The sequence below is a fragment of the Salmo salar genome, chromosome 15 (assembly GCF_965601325.2).
Source record: "Salmo salar chromosome 15, fSalSal1, whole genome shotgun sequence".
Lineage (NCBI taxonomy): Eukaryota > Metazoa > Chordata > Actinopteri > Salmoniformes > Salmonidae > Salmo > Salmo salar.
The window spans coordinates 79,649,669-79,669,844 of NC_138305.1; the positions used below are offsets into that span (position 1 = coordinate 79,649,669).

The 20,176-nt window shown below is 42.3% G+C and overlaps 1 pseudogene across 1 annotated transcript in view; it reads right to left on the reverse strand.

Annotated features, from left to right (window-relative positions):
- The window catches only part of LOC106572288 (H(+)/Cl(-) exchange transporter 6-like), a 63,455-nt pseudogene extending 44,959 nt beyond the window's left edge, over positions 1–18,496 (reverse strand). Inside the window, exons 1-15 of the transcript XR_014380541.1 lie at positions 18,492–18,496; positions 17,633–17,720; positions 16,698–16,757; positions 16,414–16,479; positions 16,156–16,221; positions 15,889–15,942; positions 15,603–15,709; positions 15,067–15,193; positions 14,702–14,828; positions 14,479–14,611; positions 14,249–14,362; positions 8,025–8,191; positions 7,621–7,741; positions 6,027–6,159; positions 4,311–4,474 (exon numbers count right to left, since the gene is read on the reverse strand). The product of XR_014380541.1 is annotated as a H(+)/Cl(-) exchange transporter 6-like (transcript). The remainder of the gene's footprint in view (positions 1–4,310; positions 4,475–6,026; positions 6,160–7,620; positions 7,742–8,024; positions 8,192–14,248; positions 14,363–14,478; positions 14,612–14,701; positions 14,829–15,066; positions 15,194–15,602; positions 15,710–15,888; positions 15,943–16,155; positions 16,222–16,413; positions 16,480–16,697; positions 16,758–17,632; positions 17,721–18,491) is intronic.
- Between the last annotated feature and the right edge of the window lie 1,680 nt (positions 18,497–20,176).

A 20,176-nucleotide genomic window follows, 5' to 3' on the forward strand; every position in this document is an offset into this window, starting at 1 on the left:
TATACTGCTCAAAGAAATACTAAAACACTAAAATAACACATCCTAGATCTGAATGAATGAAATAATCTTATTAAATACTTTTTTCTTTACATAGTTGAATGTGCTGACAACAAAATCACACAAAAATAATCAATGGAAATCCAATTTATCAACCCATGGAGGTCTGGATTTGGAGTCACACTCAAAATTAAAGTGTAAAACCACACTACAGGCTGATCCAACTTTGATGTAATGTCCTTAAAACAAGTCAAAATGAGGCTCAGTAGTGTGTGTGGCCTCCACGTGCCTGTATGACCTCCCTACAACGCCTGGGCATGCTCCTGATGAGGTGGCGGATGGTCTCCTGAGGGATCTGCTCCCAGACCTGGACTAAAGCATCCGCCAACTCCTGGACAGTCTGTGGTGCAACGTGGCATTGATGGAGGGAGCGAGGCATAATGTCCCAGATGTGCTCAATTGGATTCAGGTCTGGGGAACGGGCGGGCCAGTCCATAGCATCAATGCCTTCCTCTTGCAGGAACTGCTGACACACTCCAGCCACATGAGGTCTAGCATTGTCTTGCATTAGGAGTAACCCAGGGCCAACCGCACCAGCAAATGGTCTCACAAGCGGTCTGAGGATCTCATCTCGGTACCTAATGGCAGTCAGGCTACCTCTGGCGAGCACATGGAGGGCTGTGCGGCCCCCCCAAAGAAATGCCACCCCACACCATGACTGACCCACCGCCAAACCGGTCATGCTGGAGGATGTTGCAGGCTGCAGAACGTTCTCCACGGCGTCTCCAGACTCTGTCACGTCTGTCACAGGTGCTCAGTGTGAACCTACTTCATCTGTGAAGAGCACAGGGCGCCAGTGGCGAATTTGCCAATCTTGGTGTTCTCTGGCAAATGCCAAATGTCTTGCACGGTCTTGGGCTGTAAGCACAACCCCCACCTGTGGACGTCGGGCCCTCATACCACCCTCATGGAGTCTGATCGTTTGAGCAGACACATGCACATTTGTGGGCTGCTGGAGGTCATTTTGCAGGGCTCTGGCAGTGCTTCTCCTGCTCCTCCTTGCACAAAGGCGGAGGTAGCGGTCCTGCTGCTGGGTTGTTGCCCTCCTACAGCCTCCTCCGTGTCTCCTGATGTACTGGCCTGTCTCCTGGTACGCCTCCATGCTCTGGACACTATGCTGACAGACACAGCAAACCTTCTTGCCACAGCTCGCATTGATGTGCCATCCTGGATGAGCTGCACTACCTGAGCCACTTGTGTGGGTTGTAGACTCCACCTCATGCTACCACTAGAGTGAAAGCACCGCCAGCATTCAAAAGTGACCAAAACATCAGCCAGGAAGCATAAAAACTGAGAAGTGGTCTGTGGTCACCACCTGCCGAACCACTCCTTTATTGGGGGTGTCTTGCTAATTGCCTATAATTTCCACCTGTTGTCTATTCCATTTGCACAACAGCATGTGAAATGTATTGTCAATCAGTGTTGCTTCCTAAGTGGACAGTTTGATTTCACAGAAGTGTGATTGACTTGGAGTTACATTGTTTTGTTTAAGTGTTCCCTTTATTTTTTTGAGCAGTGTATATCAGTTGAAGTTGGAAGTTTACATACACTTAGGTTGGAGTCATTAGAACTCGTTTTTCAACCACTCCACACATTTCTTGTTAACAAACTGTAGTTTTTGCAAGTTGGTTAGGACATCTACTTTGTGCATGACACAAGTAATTATCCCAACAATTGTTTACAGACAGATTATTTCACTTATAATTCACTGTATCACAATTCCAGTGGGTCAGAAGTTTACATACACTAAGTTGACTGTGCCTTTAAACAGCTTGGAAAATTCCAGAAAATTATGTCTGGCTTTAGAAGCTTCTGAAAGGCTAATTGACATAATTTGAGTCAATTGGAGGTGTACCTGTGGATGTATTTCAAGGCCTACCTTCAAACTCAGTGCCTCTTTGCTTGACATCAATGGAAAATCTAAAGAAATCAGCCAAGACCTCAGAACAAAAATTGTAGACCTCCACAAGTCTGGTTCATCCTTGGGAGCAATTTCCAAATGCCTGAAGGTACCACGTTCATCTGTACAAACAATAGTACGCAAGTATAAACACCATGGGACCATGCAGCCGTCATACCGCTCAGGAAGGAGACACGTTCTGTCTCCTAGAGATGAACGTACTTTGGTGCGAAAAATGCAAATCAATCCCAGAACAACAGCAAAGGACCTTGTGAAGATGCTGGAGGAAACAGGTACAAAGGTATATTTATCCACAGTAAAACGAGTCCTATATCGACATAACCTGAATGGCCGCTCAGCAAGGAAGAAGCTACTGCTCCAAAACCGCCATAAAAAAGCCAGACTACGGTTTGCAACTGCACATGGGAACAAAAATCGTACTTTTTGGAGAAATGTCCTCTGATGAAACAAAAACGGCCATAATGGCCATAAAGACCATCGTTATGTTTGGAGGAAAAAGGGGGAGGCTTGCAAGTCAAAGAACACCATTCCAACCGTGAAGCACGGGGGCGGCAGCATCATCTTGTGGGGGTGCTTTGCTGCAGGAGGGGCTGGTGCACATCACAAAATAGATGGCATCATGAAAAAGGAAAATTACGTGGATATATTGAAGGAACATCTCAAGACATCAGTCAGGAAGTTAAAGCTTGGTCGCAAATGGGTCTTCCAAATGGACAATGACCCCAAGCATACTTCCAAAGTTGTGGCAAAATGGCTTAAGGACAACAAAGTCAAGGTATTGGAGTGGCCATCACAACGCCCTGACCTCAATTGAAACAATAGAACTCGTTGAACCAATAGAAAATGTATGGGCAGAATTGAAAAAGCGTGTGTGAGCAAGGAGGCCTTCAAACCTGACTCAGTTACACCAGCTCTGTCAGGAGGAATGGGCCAAAATTCATCCAACTTATTGTGGGAAGCTTGTGGAAGGCTACCTGAAATGTTTGACCCAAGTTAAACAATTTGAAGGCAATGCTACCAAATACTAATTGAGTGTATGTAAACTTCTGACCCACTGGGAATTTGATGAAAGAAATAAAAGCTGAAATGAATCTCCCTCTACTATTATTCTGACATTTCACATTCTTAAAACAAAGTGGTGATCCTAACTGACCTAAGTCAGGGAATTTTTACTAGGATTAAATGTCAGGAATTGTGAAAAACTGAGTTTAAATGTATTTGGCTAAGGTGTATGTAAACTTCCGACTTCAAGTGTGTGTGTGTGTGTTTGTGTGTGTGTGTGTGTGTGTGTGTGTGTGTGTGTGTGTGTATATATGTATGTGTGTATATATGTGTGTGTGTGTGTGTATGTGTGTATATGTGTGTGTGTGTGTGTGTGTGTGTGTGTGTGTGTGTGTGTGTGTGTGTGTGTGTGTGTGTGTGTGTGTGTGTGTGTGTGTGTGTGTGTGTATATGTATGTGTGTATATATGTATATATGTGTGTGTGTGTGTGTGTGTGTGTGTATGTATGTGTGTATATGTGTGTGTGTGTGTGTATATATATATATATGTGTGTGTGTATGTATGTATGTATGTATGTATGTATGTATGTATGTATGTATGTATGTATGTATGTATATATATATATATGTATGTGTATATGTGTATGTATATATATATATATATATATATATGTATGTGTATATGTGTATGTATATATATATATGTATGTGTGTATATATGTGTATGTATATATATGTGTGTATATATATATATATGTATGTGTGTGTATATATGTGTTTATATGTGTATGTATATATGTATGTGTGTTATATATATATATATATATATTTCAAAGTATGAATATATATATATATATATATATATATATTTCAAAGTATGAATATAAATAGAGCACATAGAACAGATAAACTGCTTCTCAGACTTGCTTTCAATCTATAACTCACATTTCTACGTGAATTTGGCCTGGTCGCCCCAAAAGCAACTGCGACTTTAATGGACCGCATAAACTGGAAACAAATAAAATAAGGAGTGGTAATGAGGTGACCAAAAATGGTTGCAATTGAGATTAGCTGTGGCGGTAAATTTATCACGAGAGATCAGCTGCCGATAATCTGGTCACCATCGATGGTTGTAATAGGCCTCCATATGTTTCCAAAGGCTGCGTTTACACAGGCAGACCAATTCTGATCTTTTTTTCACTAATTGGTATTTTGTTCCAATTACATCAGCTCTGAAAAAGATCTGATGTGATTGGTCAAAAGACCAATTGTGAGAATTAAGGTGTGTGTGTGTGTGTGTACGGGTGTGTATGAGTGTATGTGGGTCTCACCTCCTCTCCAGCATCTGCTGCAGCATGTCCTGGCCCTCCTCCGCAGCAGGCACCACAGCCACTGCTTGGTTGTCACACACTTTGCGCAGCTCGCTGGACGGATACGACTTCATGGACTGGCAGCGCCGCCGCTGTTCCCCTGCCCGTGTCAGCATGCTCAGTTTCTGAGAGGGGGGAGGGTAGGGTTACACACGTGCGCATAGAAAATATTTAAAATAATTAGGTGGATGCTTATATTTGTCCTTTTTCACACATGTACAAGTGTGTATCATATACATTTGTGACATGGAAATGTGTTTTATGCATATCCCAACTCTCCCCGAGACACCCTAGGGCAGTGGGGTCATGGCCAGGGTCAGCCATTATCAACAGCGACCCTGGAGCAATTAGGGTTAAGTGCCTTGCTCGTGGACACATTGACATATTTTTCACCTTGTCGGCTCGGGGATTCAAACTAGTGACCTTTCGGTTACAGGCACAATGCTCTAACCGCTAAGCTCCCGTGCACGCGCACGCACACACACACACACACACACACACACACACACACACACACTCCAAGATCCAGGATTCACACAGGGTTTAAGTTCAATGTTCTATTTCAATTGTTACAGTCATTACTGTCAGGAAAGGTAGTGTTTTACGTCACATATGTGAAGATTCCAAGCATTCAACTCATGAATTATGGACAACTCATGATAGGGTGTACACATGTTTTGATTAATCTCATGTAGGTCTATTAAATTTAATGTAGGTTACCTGTTCTGCGTGTGCTCATGTGTGTAAAATTTGCCTTGGCTGAGAGGGTAGGCTACCGGCACTGTAGGTCTGGTGGTGGGTAAACGCAGGTTAACCACCTTTTTCTGAAATATGCATTGAAAGTATAGGGAGAGTTACTTTTTTCACCGCAATCAGAGTTTACCCACCTAGTGTTTTTTTTTACTACTACATCACTGGCTACTGGTAGGTCTATTTGAAGTTCATGGTAATTCACATTGTAGCCTAGTCTAGTAAATTGACCGTGAGTGTGTTAGGGTGACCATCCCAGTTTCAGCCCCATTTCAGGTGTCCTGACTTTTCAGGCTACAAAAAAGGTCAATTTGTCAACAAGACGCATCAATTAATGTAGGCCTAATCAAATGCGGCCTAATCAATGGCGGCCTAATCAATGGAGGCCTAATCAATGGCATTAGGCCCACTTTGTTTTTTTTATAAACAGATATCTATTTCCATTCATCAGAGTGTACATGCAGTGCACAGTTTGGACACTGGAATTATTTTGGAGTGGACGAACATGCACAGGTAGCGTACTTTTTGAAGGGAGTTGTTTTACAATCAGATGAAAACAACATAACTGGTTGTCTTAATGCCACATTAAAATGTTAGATGATGAAAATGTTAGATAATCAATGTAACGCACGCACACGCACCCAATAGAGACAGCCCTGTTCAAAGAAAACACAGATTAAGCCTGGTCCTGGAACTAAGAAGTACTTTTACATGGAGATCCTTCATTGAGCATGCTGTTTAGTACAGAAGTGGGATAAGTTTTGCCCTTCAGATCAGATGGGAGCCTGTCCATAATCTCATTCATTATGGCCTAAAACAGAGGTCCCCAATTACATTCAGCGATGGGACGAATTTGGCCCGCGGGCCGCCTATTGGGAAACCCTGATCTAAAATGTCAAACTGATCCTAGGTCAGGTCCTGTCTCACCGTCCTGGTGGAAAAGTTGGTGGATGGCCACCTCCTGAGAGTTGAAGAACAGAGTGGCCATGTTGTTGTACGTCTTGTTGGGACAGAAGAACTGGCGGATGGTGGAGTTGATGACGTCTTCGTTGAGTGACACCTAAAAAAAACACCATATCCAGATTACAAAAATGACCTGACACGGTCATTATAATTACAGATCAAGCTGCACGTACAGGAGACATGTGAAAAAGAAAAGACTCTAGTCTAACAGAAGGTTAATCCTAACTTCAGTTTAAATTGGTATTTACCCCTAAACTCATAAGTGTGAGTTATTAAGACACATTTCCATCCTTAGGTCTTCATGGCTAAAAGCCATTGAATGGGAGTATGTTTCTATCTATTTTTACATGTATGCACCGCAAAATGTCTGTACAGTGTGGGAGCCATTAAAAATACAAAATTCCACTTCTGAAGGACCTGAGTGTGCACTAGACTAGAGGCCTGGAGAGATCAAAGATCACAGCCAAAGCATTGAAAAGTGAAATATTAACACAGTGACTGTGTAATACTGGAGTGGGAGTGTGTTCTGTCAGATGAATTGGTTCATTTACACTAAGCAAGTTGCTACACAGCTCAACCAACAGCAGTGGTACTGGGGTATGTTTAATTAAGAGAAATGTTGAAACTGGGGTATGTTCAATTAAGAGAAATGTTGAAACTGGGGTATGTTCAATTAAGAGAAATGTTGAAACTGGGGTATGTTCAATTAAGAGAAATGTTGAAACTGGGGTATGTTCAATTAAGAGAAATGTTGAAACTGGGGTATGTTCAATTAAGAGAAATGTTGAAACTGGGGTATGTTCAGTGATGTTGTCACGCCCTGACCATAGAGAGCCTTTTATTCTCTATGTTGGTTAGGTCGGGGTATGACTAGGGTGGGTAATCTAGGTTGTTTTATTTCTATGTTGGCCTGGTATGGTTCCCAATCAGAGGCAGCCGTTTATAGTTGTCTCTGATTGGGGATCATATTTAGGCAGCCATTTCCCCACTGTCTTTTGTGGGATCTTGTTTTGGTTTTGTGTAGTTGCCTGTGAGCACTTCACTTGCTTCATGTTTCATTTGTTCGTTTATTGTTTTGTATTTGCTTAAGTTTCACTTTATAATAAAGATGTGAAACGCTACGTACGCTGCACCTTGGTCCAGTTCTTACGACAATCGTGACAGACGTTGCAGATAGAAATGGAATGAGCCGAGCTGACTGGATTCTCTATTCTACATGACAGACAATTATATTGGTTTTAAACAATGCACCCTCCTGAACCGCCCCCCTTGTTAGCAGGGTTGGGATCAATGACATTTCAAGTCATTCAACACAGGCGACTAGTCTGCTGAAAGATGTCAGAGAGACAATAGAAAACACACAAGACAAACTTTTTAAAGATGGCTTTTGTTTGATTATAGGTTGTTTTATGATCATGCTGTGTTCCAATATGCTTTCAGTGCTCGTTTCAGGATGATTATAACATTGTTTTATGGTTGTTCATAACTTGCTTTTTTATATGCTTTTATATGCTTCACTTTCTTTTTTTTTAATGAAGTTCAGCTCTACCAAACGTACCGGCGCTGTACTGTTGTTGTTGGTTGTGGGGGAGGCCAAGTCGCGACATTCGCCCAACGTTATGGACACCACGAATATCACCACCGTCGTCACCATGGTGACCAGCAGGCTCTCCAGGACCCTAGAGAGGGAGTAGAGGAAGAATAAGAGATGAAAGATATATGACAACCTTTTTGAGACAAATGCCTTTCCACTCAGACGAATGCCTTTCAGATGGGAATGTTGATTGATTGAAACTATTTGATAATTAGGCTAAAAGTAGAAGACTACATTACAGATATACGTTTCATATATTAAACAAATATTTTCAACAACTGCAGCAACTAACACTACAACGACATAGGAGAGCATAAATGGTGTGTGTTCATGCTTTTTGTATGTTACGGTATGTTTCCCAGCAGTACCTGACAAACTTGGCCTTGGGGTGGACATGTCTCATGCGGTACTTGTCCAGCCTCTTGTTGATGTAGTTGAAGATGGCCCCCAGCAGCCCTCCCACCACCCCCATCAGGACAAAGAAGGCCAGGTCCACCACCGTCCACAGGTGGTACTTATTATCCCCATCTGAACACTGTGGGAGAGGGATAGACATACATGGAGGTGTAGAACTCAAGCCACTTTATCATCATATGCACACACAGACCCACATACAAAACACTGTACCCACATCGCAGCTCTGCCACAAAAATGGAAGAGACAATTACTCAAAAGAGAAAGGAATGAATTGATTTGTCTGTGTAACCGGTGTGAAATGGCTAGCTAGTTAACGGGGTGTGCGCTAATAGCGTTTCAATCGGTGACGTCACTTGCTCTGAGACCTTGAAGTAGTTGTTTCCCTTGCTCGGCAAGGGCCACAGATTTTGTGGAATGATAGGTAACGATCTTCGAGGGTGACTGTTGTCGATGTGTGCAGAGGGTCCCTGGTTCGAGCCAAGGTTGGGGTGAGGAGAGGGACGGAAGCAACACTGTTACATTGGTGCTGTGACCTGGATCACTGGTTGCTGCAGAAAAGGAGGAGGTCAAAAGGGGGGTGAGTGTAACCGATGTGAAATGGCTAGCTAGTTAGAGGGGTGCGCGCAAATAGCGTTTCAAAACGGTGACGTCACTCGCTCTGAGACCTTGAGGTAGTTGTTTCCCTTGCTCGGCAAGGACTACTGCTTTTGTGGAGCGATAGGAAACGATGCTTCGTGGGATGCAGTTTTTGAGGTCCCTGGTTCGAGCCCAGGTAGGGGCGAGGAGAGGGACGGAAGCAACACTGTTACATCTGCCTCCAATGAAAAACTATGCCAGGCTTAAAACGACTACTAGAAAATCGCAAAAAAGGTTGCGAGGTTTCACAACTATTGAAGAGTTAGACCGGTGCAGACTGCCACGAGGAAACATAACCAATAGATCATATGTTTTGTTACTGTCCTTCGCTGGCTCGCTTTTGGAGCCAGGTCCAGCAGTGGTTGTTAAGTCATAATGTCTGTGTTCAGATGGACCTACAAACAGTACTGTTAGATCTGAAAAAGCCCAATCAATCAATGGGAAATATGATTATACACTTAGGTAAATAATTTATTTTTAGGGCAATCTTGATAGAATTGGTACAAATAGAGGTTCAAGACCCTCACAAGACATCACAGTAAAATACACTATGTAAAATATCACAGACATCACAGCAAAGTACCAAACATAAGGAACACCTTCCTAATATTGAGTTGCACCCTCTTTTACCCTCAGAAAAGCCTCAATTCTTTGGGGCATGGACTCTACAAGGTGTCGAAAGCATTCCACAGGGATGCTGGCCCATGTTGACTCCAATACTTCCCACAGTTGTGTCAAGTTGGCTTGATGTCTTTTGGGTGGTGGACCATTGTTGATACACACAGGAAACTGCTAAGTGTGAACAGCCCAGTAGTGTTGCAAATTTTAACACACTCCAGTGCACCTGACACCTACTACCATACCCCGTTCAAAGGCACTTAAATATTTTGTCTTGCCCATTCACCCTCTGAATGGTACACATACACAATACAATTGTCTCAAGGCTTAAACATCCTTCTTTAACCTGTCTCCTCCCCTTCATCTACACGAGAGGTCTCCAAAAGGTAGTTTGCGAGTTACCAGTAGCGCACAGCCTACCTATGAGTAGCTCGCCAAGCAATTCTGAAAGTACGCTACATGCATTTTTTTTCATGCTTTCCATCACAAACTGTCATAAACATAAAGCTCCCGTATCCAATCAATTTGACAGTGTTGTAGTGAAGGGTAAATGCAAATCACGACAGTTTACAGCCAAGACCTCAAAACAACAATTGTAGACCTCCACAAGTCTGGTTAATAAATTAATTAATAAAATTAATTCAAAGTTTGTTTTGATATTTCAGCCTGCGTGTTGTGATCGCGTTTAGTGTGGGGGGCCAGAATCAATTTGCGCGTCCAGTTTGGGCATGGTGTTACAGTAGCTCTCATGCTAGAAAAGGTTGGAGACCCCTGATCTACACTGATTGAAGTGGACTTAACAAGTGACATCAATAAGGGATCATAGCTTTCCCCTGGTCAGTCTATGTCATGGAAAGAGCAGGTGTTCCTAATGTTTTGGCACACGGTGTATAAGGATGTAATGCAAAATAAAATAGTAAAATGGTAGTGTCCTGGGAGAAATAATATCATGGTAGTGTACTGGGAAAGATATGTTAGTCTGTGGACATGGAATTAAGATTGGAGTGATTAGTTGATTGGACGATACACTTTAAGTCCAGTGTGATTAGGAAACAAACGTTATATACATAATGGTAACTACAAAAATAAAAGGAAACACCAACATAGTGTCTTAATAGGGCATTGGGCCACCACGAGCCAGACCAGCTTCAATGCACCTTGTCATAGATTCTACAAGCGTCTGGAACTCCATTGGAGGGACGCGACATCATTCTTCCACGAGACATTCCATAATTTGTTGTTTTAATGATGGTGGTGGAAAACGCTGTTTCAGGCGTCGCTGCAGAAGTGTTCATCTGGGCTGAGATCTGGTGACTGAGATGGCCATGGCATATGGTTCACATCGTTTTCATGCTCATCAAACCACTCATGCCCTGTGGATAGGGGTATTGTCCACCTATGGGGGCATAGCCATGGTAGCCAAAATAACCTGAACAAAAATATAAACGCAAAATGTAAAGTGTTGGTCCCATGTTTCATGAGCTGAAATATGTGTTTACATCCCTGTTAGTGAGCATTTCTTCTTTGCCAAGATAATCCATCCATCTGACAGGTGTGGCATATCAAGAAGCTGATTAAACAGCATGATCATTACACAGGTGCACCTTGTGCTAGGGACAAAAGGCAACTCTAAAATGTGCAGTTGTCACTCAACACAATGCCACAGATGTCTCAAATTTTGAGGGAGTGTGCAATTGGCATACTGACTGCAGGAATGTCCACCAGAGCTGTTGCCAGAGAAATTCATATTTATTTCTCTACCATAAGCCGCCTCCAACATTATTTTAGAGAATTTGGCAGTACGTCCAACTGGCCTCACAACTGCAGACAACGTAACGTGTATGGTGTTGTGTGGGTGAGTGGTTTGTAATGTCAACATTGTGAACAGAGTGCCCCATGGTGGCGGTGGGGTTATGGTATGGGCAGGCATAAGCTACGGACAACAAACACAATAGAGATACTGTGAAGAGATCCTGAGGCCAATTGTCATGCCATTCATCCGCCGCCATCACCTCATGTTTCAGCATGATCATGCATTGCTCCATGTCCATTGACTTATTTCCTTATATGAACTGTAACTCATTAAAATCTTTGAAATTGTTGCATTTGTGTTTTTGTTCAGTATAATAGACAAAATAATAGCCTGCCCAGCAGTTTTATAAATGAAACCTAAGCAAATGATGGGATGCACCTGTGTGGAAGCACCTACTTTCAATATATATCCCTCATTTACAATAGTGTTTTCATTATTTTGACAGTTATCTGTATAGTATACAGTATTTTGAATTGTAACGTTTCCCACCAAGTCTTCCAACTAGTGTGTATTACACACACAGTACCAGTCACGGGTTTGGACACATCTACTCATTCAAGGGTTTTTCTTTATTTGTACTATTTTCTACATTGTAAAATAACAGTGAAGACATCAAAACTATGAAATAACACATATGGAATCATGTAGTAAGCAAAAAAAGTGTTAAACAAATAAATGTGAAATTCTTTAAAAGTAGCCACCCTTTGCCTTGATGACAGCTTTACACACTCTTGGCATTCTCAACCAGCTTCACCTGGAATGCTTTTCCAAGTCTTGAAGGATGCTGAGCACTTGGTGGCTGCTTGTCCTTCATTCTGCAGTCCAACTCATCCCAAAACATCTCAATTGGGTTTAGGTTGGGTGATTGTGGAGGCCAGGTCATCGGATGCAGCACTCCATCACTCTCCTTGGTCAAATAGCCCTTCACAGCCTGGAGGTGTGTTTTGGGTCATTGTCCTGTTGAAAAACAAATGATAGTCCAACTAAGTGCAAACCAGATGGGATGGCGTATCGCTGCAGAATGCTGTGGTAGCCATGCTGGTTAAGTGTGCCTTGAATTCTAAATAAATCACCAACAGTGTCACCAGCAAAGCACCCCCCCACACCATCACAACACCTCCTCCATGATTCATGATGCTCGTGTTTCTTGGCCCAAGCAAGTCTCTTCTTGTTATTGGTGACTTTTAGTGGTTTCTTTGCAGCAATTGGACCATGAAGGCCTGATTCACACAGTCTCCTCTAAACAGTTGTTGAGATGTGTCTGTTACTTGAACTCTATGAAGTATTTATTTGGGCTGCAATTTCTGAGGCTGGTAACTCTAACTTATCCTCTGCAGCAGAGATAACTCTGGGTCTTCCTTTCATAGTTTGTCTTCACTATTATTCTACAAAGTAGAAAATAGTAAAAATAAAGAAATCCTTGAATGAGGTGTCAACTTATATACAGTATATTTGGAAAGTGTTCAGACCCCTTTTCTGTTACGGTAGGCTTATTCCAAAATGGATTGAGATTTTTTTTCACCATCAATATACACACACAATACCCCATAATGACAAAGCAAAAACAGGTTTTTTGAATTTTTTGAAAATGTATAAAAAAAATAAAAACACCTCATTTATGTAAGTATTCAGACTACTTCCTGTGAAACTTGAAATTGAGCTCAGGTGCATCCTGTTTCCATTGATCATCCTTGAGATGTTTCTGCAACTTCAATGGAGTCCACCTGTGCTAAATTCAATTGATTGGACATGATTCAGAAAGGCACAAGCCTGTTTAAGGTCCCACAGCTGACAGTGCATGTCAGAGCAAAAACCAAGCCATGAGGACTAAGGAATTGTCCGTAGAGTTCCGAGACAGGATTGCGTCGAGGCACAGATTTGGGGAAGGGTACCAAAACAATTCTGCAGCATTGAAGATCCCCAAGAACACAGTGGCCTCCATCGTTCTTAAATGGAAGAAGTTTGGAACCGCCAAGACTCTTCCTAGAGCTGGCCGCCCCGGCCAAACTGAGCAATCAGGGGAGAAGGGCCTTGGTCAGAGAGGTGACTAAGAACCCAATGGTCACTCTGACAGAGCTCCAGAGTTACTCTGGAGATAGGAGAACCTTCCAGAAAGAAAACCATCTCTGCAGCACTCCACAAATCAGGTCTATAATGGTAGAGTGGCCAGACGGAAGCCACTCCTCAGTAAAAGGCACAAATTATTATGGGGCAGGGGTATTGTGTGTAGATTGAAGGAAAAAACGATTTAACCCATTTTAGAATACGGCCGTCATGTAACAAAATGTGGAAAAAGTGAAGGGGTCTGTATACTTTACAAATGCACTGTATATATAAATATATAACGCAACAATTTCTAAGAATTTACTGAGTTACAGTTCATATAAAGAAATCAGTCAACTGAAATAAATTCATTCGGCCCTAATCAATGGATTTCACATGACGGCAGGGGTTCAGCCATGGGTTGGCCTGGGAGAGCATAGGTCCACCCACTTGGCCTATGCTCTCCCAGGCCCACCCATGGCTGAACCCCTGCCCAAAACAACGTTGGAGGCAGCTTATGATAGAGAAATAAACATGCAATTCTCTGTCAACAGCTCTGGTGGACATTCCTGCAGTCAGCATGTCAATTGCATGCTCCCTCAAAACTTGAGACATCTGTGGCATTGTGTTGTGACACAACTGCACATTTTTTAGTGGCCTTTTATTGTCCCCAGCACAAGGTGCACCCATGTAATGATGATGCTTTTTTTTATCAGCTTCTTGATATGCCACACTTGTCAGGTGGATTGATTATCTTTGCAAAGGAAAATTCCCACTAACAGGAATGTAAACCAATGTGTACACAACTTTAGCAAAACAAGCTTTTTGTGCAAATGAAACATTTCTGGGATCTTTTATTTCAGCCCATGAAACCTGGGACCAACACTTTACATGTTGTGTTTATGTTTGTGTTCAGTAAAGGGGGATAAGAAATTATGCAAGTCATTTGATAGACTCCAGTTCTGTCTGCTGGTTTCATAGCGGATCTACAAAAATACCCACATAATACTCTCACACCTCAAACATGAACAAGCAATGTCTGGGCATGTGAATGAGTGCTTGTACCTTGAATTCTCCAAAGTTGAGCAGGCCGGGTAGCTTGAATGAAGCCCATTTGTTGTAGTTTATCCCATAGCGAAAGAAGTTAAGGGTTAATGTAGTCGACATTGAGCAGAAGAGCTGAGGGGAGGGAGACACAGGAAGAGGGGTACCTCAGAGCAACCGACTTACAATGACTTCAACTAACAGAAAAATTGCCTGTGTGTGTACGTATGTATGTGTGTCCGTCGACCTACCACTTTTCAGGTGAGTGCCTGGTTCCAGAAAGAGGAGCCTTCCTCCAGGCTGAAGAGGGTGCCCCCTATAGGCGCCCCAAACGCAGCAGCCACCCCGGCCGCAGCCCCCCCCGACACAAAGTCGCGCTTGTCCCTGTAATAAAGATTAAGCACAGACATTTAACTTATAATGGTGAACTACTGCACTATTAGCACTTTACACTAGTAGAGTGAGTCCCTGTACCGGTCACTGCGGAAGTAGGGGAAGTCAAAGTTGATCTTCTTGAAAGTGATGCTCTGAAACTGAGGTAGGCCGGCTCCCACGATGGCTGCGCTGTGGATCATTGGACCCTCCTTCCCCACAAACAGACCTGAAGGATCAAACACGTAGTCAGAGGCGGAACAGATGAATTGGTACTGGATTCCTTTTAGTTTAATCCTATAATGTTTGCATCTGGAAAGTCAGGGTCATATTCATTAGTCCACACCGTAGAAAAATGTTTTGCAACAGAAAACAAATAATAACCGTTCTATTGGACAAGTTCAGATAGTCTGTTGCAGTCCGTTTGGTGCCTAGTGAATACGACCCAGTTCCATCTGTTGTAGTACCTCCGGCTACGGTGAAGAGGACTCCAATGGCCTTGCAGAGGAAAGTACGTAGTCGGACTATTCTGGGTATTTTTACTCCGTTCAGGTAGCTCTTGATCTCGGGGATTCCCGAGCCTGCAGCTACAGGCTAAATGACACAGGACAGGGACTTTCAGTGGGAGTTGGGACAATTCTAATATGCTACCACTAGACAAGCAAATAAAATGTAAAGAACTATCCCACAGTTAGAAAAAAAACAGCAGTTTTGAAAATAAGCGTATTGTCAGAGGGATTATGAGCATGCACATTACCTCTGAAAATGAGGGTATGGTCAGTACAGGCAGACTACTGATAAGTGCACTTCAGATAAGTGCCAGCTTTTTTGAAGTGCACTATAGTTTGGTCGTCCCTTTTTAATTGCTCCTGATAACTGCATGCTTTGGTTTAGTGCACGCCATCCCAACAGTCCCAAGCCACTGCATTTTTCAGGAGTCGACTGTAATAGCATAACAATAGCATGAAAGAACATGTTAGGTATTTGTGTAGATCGGCTTTACCTCGATGAGGACCAACACACTGGCGATGAAGATGAAGGTCATGTTGAAGGCCAGCAGCTCGAAAAGCGACAGTGTCAGGCAGCCTTTCTCACTGCACTCCTCCACAGCTAGCAAACACTGGCTAAGGAAAAACCCTGTCTGTCACACACCTCACTGCTCTCAACTAACTAATATGTTGATTTGGGAATTATGACTACTGTCATGCATGTTCAATATCAGAAAGACCTGATTCATTTGAAATATTGAAGTTTTTGAGTGAAATATTCCATCTTCCAAAAATAGATACATTTTCCCACCAAGTTTAATTTGAGCTTAGTAAGAAGTCCACGAAAAGGCCCACCTGAAAGAAAGGAAAATAGTGTCAAGAGTTTCATGTGCATTTTCTAATGAATGCAGCCATTTGGCAGTAGCACTTGGCATCGTCCATACCTTCGTCATACCTTATTTCCAGAAAATGTACAGAGCGTCATTGTTTTTTGCTTACTGGTATGTAAGCTAACCAAAAATCAGCATGTCTGATTCTACATGCAGGATAGAAAATGATGGCACTTACCAGGCCTACTGAAACTCCAATTGCAAACACCAGCATCCACCTCACAGCTTCATACTTTTGGGCATTCTAATATGTGATAGGAGTACCAATGTTAGAATAAATGTAAATATAGACCAACTCAGCACAATTGCAATATGCAGTTTGTGGAAATTAACTGCAAAAAAAGTAATCATTTTAATCACTAAGTAACGACTTTGTATCTAACTTAAAACATGTATTTATCACTTAAACAATACAACGGTTAATTTCTTAGTATACCTTAGTGTTCATTCCCTCCAGAACTTCAACATATGGTTCATTGATGCACCTGTCATAATCCAGGCTCTGCCAAAAGATAGAGAGAGAACCATTTGGAGATGAGTCAGAGTGTGTTTAATTATATAGATTCTCTAGTATCTTTATCTGACAAGACAGATTTCAATGGTACTCTGGCAACATATGTGGTCCAGAACTAGCCTGGTTCCAGATCTGTTTGTGCTCTTGCCGACTCCACTGTCAAGCCAACATCTTGATGTTCATCTGCTTCGAAGTGACTTTCTCACCTCATAATCTTTCCTTGGAAGGATCTCATCGTCCTCATCTTGAGTTTCCCCAATAATAGTCTGGAAATGATGTTGAAAAGGTTGAAGAATGTGACATTGACATTAGGCCCTATGCATGAATAATAAAACAACAACACAGAACTATGTCTGACAAATAAGGTTATTGCAGTACTGCTTTCCAGTCCTCATTAGAAGATAGCTGGCACTTACTGCACATAGTACCACATGCCACATAAGTAATACCCCCAACAAAAGAGCAAGCTGTTGCTGAGATTTCTTCCTGAGTCATCATGCAAGGCTGTGAATAGTTTGAGGGGAATTAACAGCTAGATGTTTTAACTCTCTTTCAACATACACTTCTTCAGACAACTAGTGCCCCCTTGTCAAACTGTCCAATTGGGTGTTTGACAAGGGCCTCTTAAACGATGAACATCATGATCATGCAATGTTTTTTGATAAATGGAATGGGTCGTGCTTGCCAAGCATCAAGCTAGTGTAGTGCCAGTGCCTACTAATCAGCATTGTTTCTAACCACTGTCAGCTAGCTAGCTGTCATGTTGTTTAGTTTGACTCAGTACAAATTTCCCCAAAACAGTTATTCAGCCTATTGCTATTCCGACAACTATATAGCAAACATAGCCTAACTCAATATTTCTTCATTTATCTAGCTATCATACAATATAGCTACCAAGCTAAAGTTCTATTATATAATAATATATGCAATTTTTAACAGAAAAATGGCATATATTATCCAAAGCGACTAAGTCATGCGTGCATAAATGTTTAGTGTATGAGAACATCACAACAGAAGAGGATTTAGCTTTCTCCAGCCATGGTGAAGAAGTCAGGACACAGGCTTAGTTTTTCTTGGAAATCTCGCACAAAATATTGAGCAAATTGAGGCATTTCAACACATTATGCAAATTATCTCATACCAGTTCCTCGGGTGTGCGGGTCTCTTCATCCCTGCAGCAGCATTGACAACATAAGCAATTCCCACACTCGCCATCTTCGCTGTTGTCTCTTCAGCACCACACTTCCCACAATGTCATGTGATGAACAAAGACCGGAGGGAGTAGTTTACGGAAAAAGTACGTCTTCGGTGGGGTTTATTCGCAACTTACATCCAACGTTAATGAGCATTACCGCCACCTACTGTACTGGAGTGTGGGCCAGAGTCAGGGAGAAACTCAAGTCGACCTTCCAGCCCCTTTGCTCTTAAAAAAGATAAAATATTTGAGACAATATCTAATAACGTACTGCTCAATATACTCTTAACTAATTTCCTGTATCCCCTTCTCCCTCATACTAGATCTCAGCATCTCTCTTTCCCTCTGATACTTCCCACACTGCAGCAATACATGCTCAACAGTCTCTGTTTCCTGGCAAGAATCACACTTTCCTGTTGGATATTTTCCTATCACATTTAAGGACTTATTCAACTGGCTGTGTCCCACCCTTAATCTTGTAAAAAATAGCCTCCTCTCTTCTGTCCCTCCCTGCCATCCTCCCGGACTTTCCTCTGTACTTTAAATAAATCCCTGCACTTAGTATCTCTATTCCACTGCTCCATATCAGTTTGCAAACAATGTTAAAAATATAAGAAAAAATGTAATTGAATTAATAAAGCCACATACAAACATGGTCTCTTTTTTGCTTTCTTGAGTGAGGCAGCTTCAAAATGCAGGGGTTTTAGCCTAGCTCAGTGCTGTCTGTGATGGTGGGGCTAGCCAGCAGAAAATACAGAGTGTTGCGCCTGATTGGCTCAGTTTTCTGTCACTCATCGGATAGTACGTCATCGCCAATTCTAAGGTTAGAGCTCAAATGTTAGCCCCTTGGCTTCTGCCATAGAGTTTTTTTAGAAGTGCCCATCCAAGAAGGCTCAAGGTCATTGGTCACAGATAGTAAGACATCAAATCACATTATATCTATATCTACAGTAGCTTTGATTGGACTGATCATGTCAACATCTTACTTTCAAAGTCTTAGCTAGTAGTCATCATCAGTTGTCATCAAGTCAAATCAAATCTAATGTTATTAGTCACATGCACCAAATACAACAGGTGTAGACCTTACAGTGAAATGCTTACTTATGAGCCCCTAACCAACAATGCAGTTAAAAAAAAATACCAATAAGAATAAGAAATAAAAGTAACAAGTAATTAAAGAGCAGCAGTAAAATAACAATAGCGAGACTATATACAGGGGGGTACCGGTACAGAGTCAATGTGCGGGGGCACCGGTTAGTTGAGGTAATATGTACATGTAGGTAGAGTTATTCAAGTGACTATGCATAGATGATAACAACAGAGAGTAGCAGCAGTGTAAAAGAGGGGGGTGGGGGCAATGCAAATAGTCTAGGTAGCCATTTCATTAGGTAGGAGTCTTATGGTTTGGGGGTTGAAGCTGTTTAGAAGCCTCTTGGACCTAGACTTGGCGCTCCGGTACCACTTGCCATGCGGTAGCAGAGAGAAAAGTCTATGACTAGGGTAGCTGGAGTCTTTGACAATGTTTTGGGCCTTCCTCTGACACCGCCTGGTATAGAGGTCCTGGATGGCAGGAAGCTTGGCCCAAGTGATGTACTGGGTCGTTCGCACTACCCTCTGTAGTGCCTTGCCTTCGGAGGCCGAGCAGTTGCCATACCAGGCAGTGATGCAACCCGTCAAGATGCTCTCGATGGTGCATTTTGAGGATCTGAGGACCCATGCCAAATCTTCTCAGAACGCCAAACGGCGTTCAATGTGCCTCACCCTAATCATTTGGTCTATTTTCACCTCTTAATTTTGCCCACTGTTCTAACTTGGTGGTGCACAAATAGCCTATAATCTGTTTTAGAGACATGTAATCATTGAATATTGTAAGATATTTCATTATCTGTTTATATGACCCATTTATTTATCCTACGGTTCTGACTCGTACAGGGAGTACGTTGTTAGAATGGCCCGTGTTTTGAATTCTGTCGCTGTACAATTCAAAAGTGCTGAACAAATAGTTATATTGACAACGTCCTTCATCGTTTGCTCATTGTTGTCTTAATCGAAATTATGGAATGCCTCTTATCCGCTTGTAGTCCCTTTAAGCCATAATTTGCACTGCTCAATTGTCAGTAGAGCAAGTCTGCCATATCAGCTGTTTTTTTTAAAGGCAGTAAATGGTTTAGCAGTGGTAAGGTGTTGTGACTCTGCTGTTGGGACAGCTTTATGTAGGCCTTAACACCTTGTGGGCACCGTTTGTCACCGTTATAGTGGAATTAATGTATTGTTTAGTGTTGTGTAGTGGCTTTGCTGGCATGCATCCCACTTTTTTTTTGCGCCACCAAGATTCATGCTAAAATCGCCACTGGTACTGTCCAATGTCTTAAGTAGTTAAACATTACTCCAACCTCGTGAAAGTGACAAACTGACACGTTTTCAGAAGAAGTTTCTGCCTACCTTCATGCTCATACTGCTGTTTTTGACTATACTGCTGCTGGATCAGCC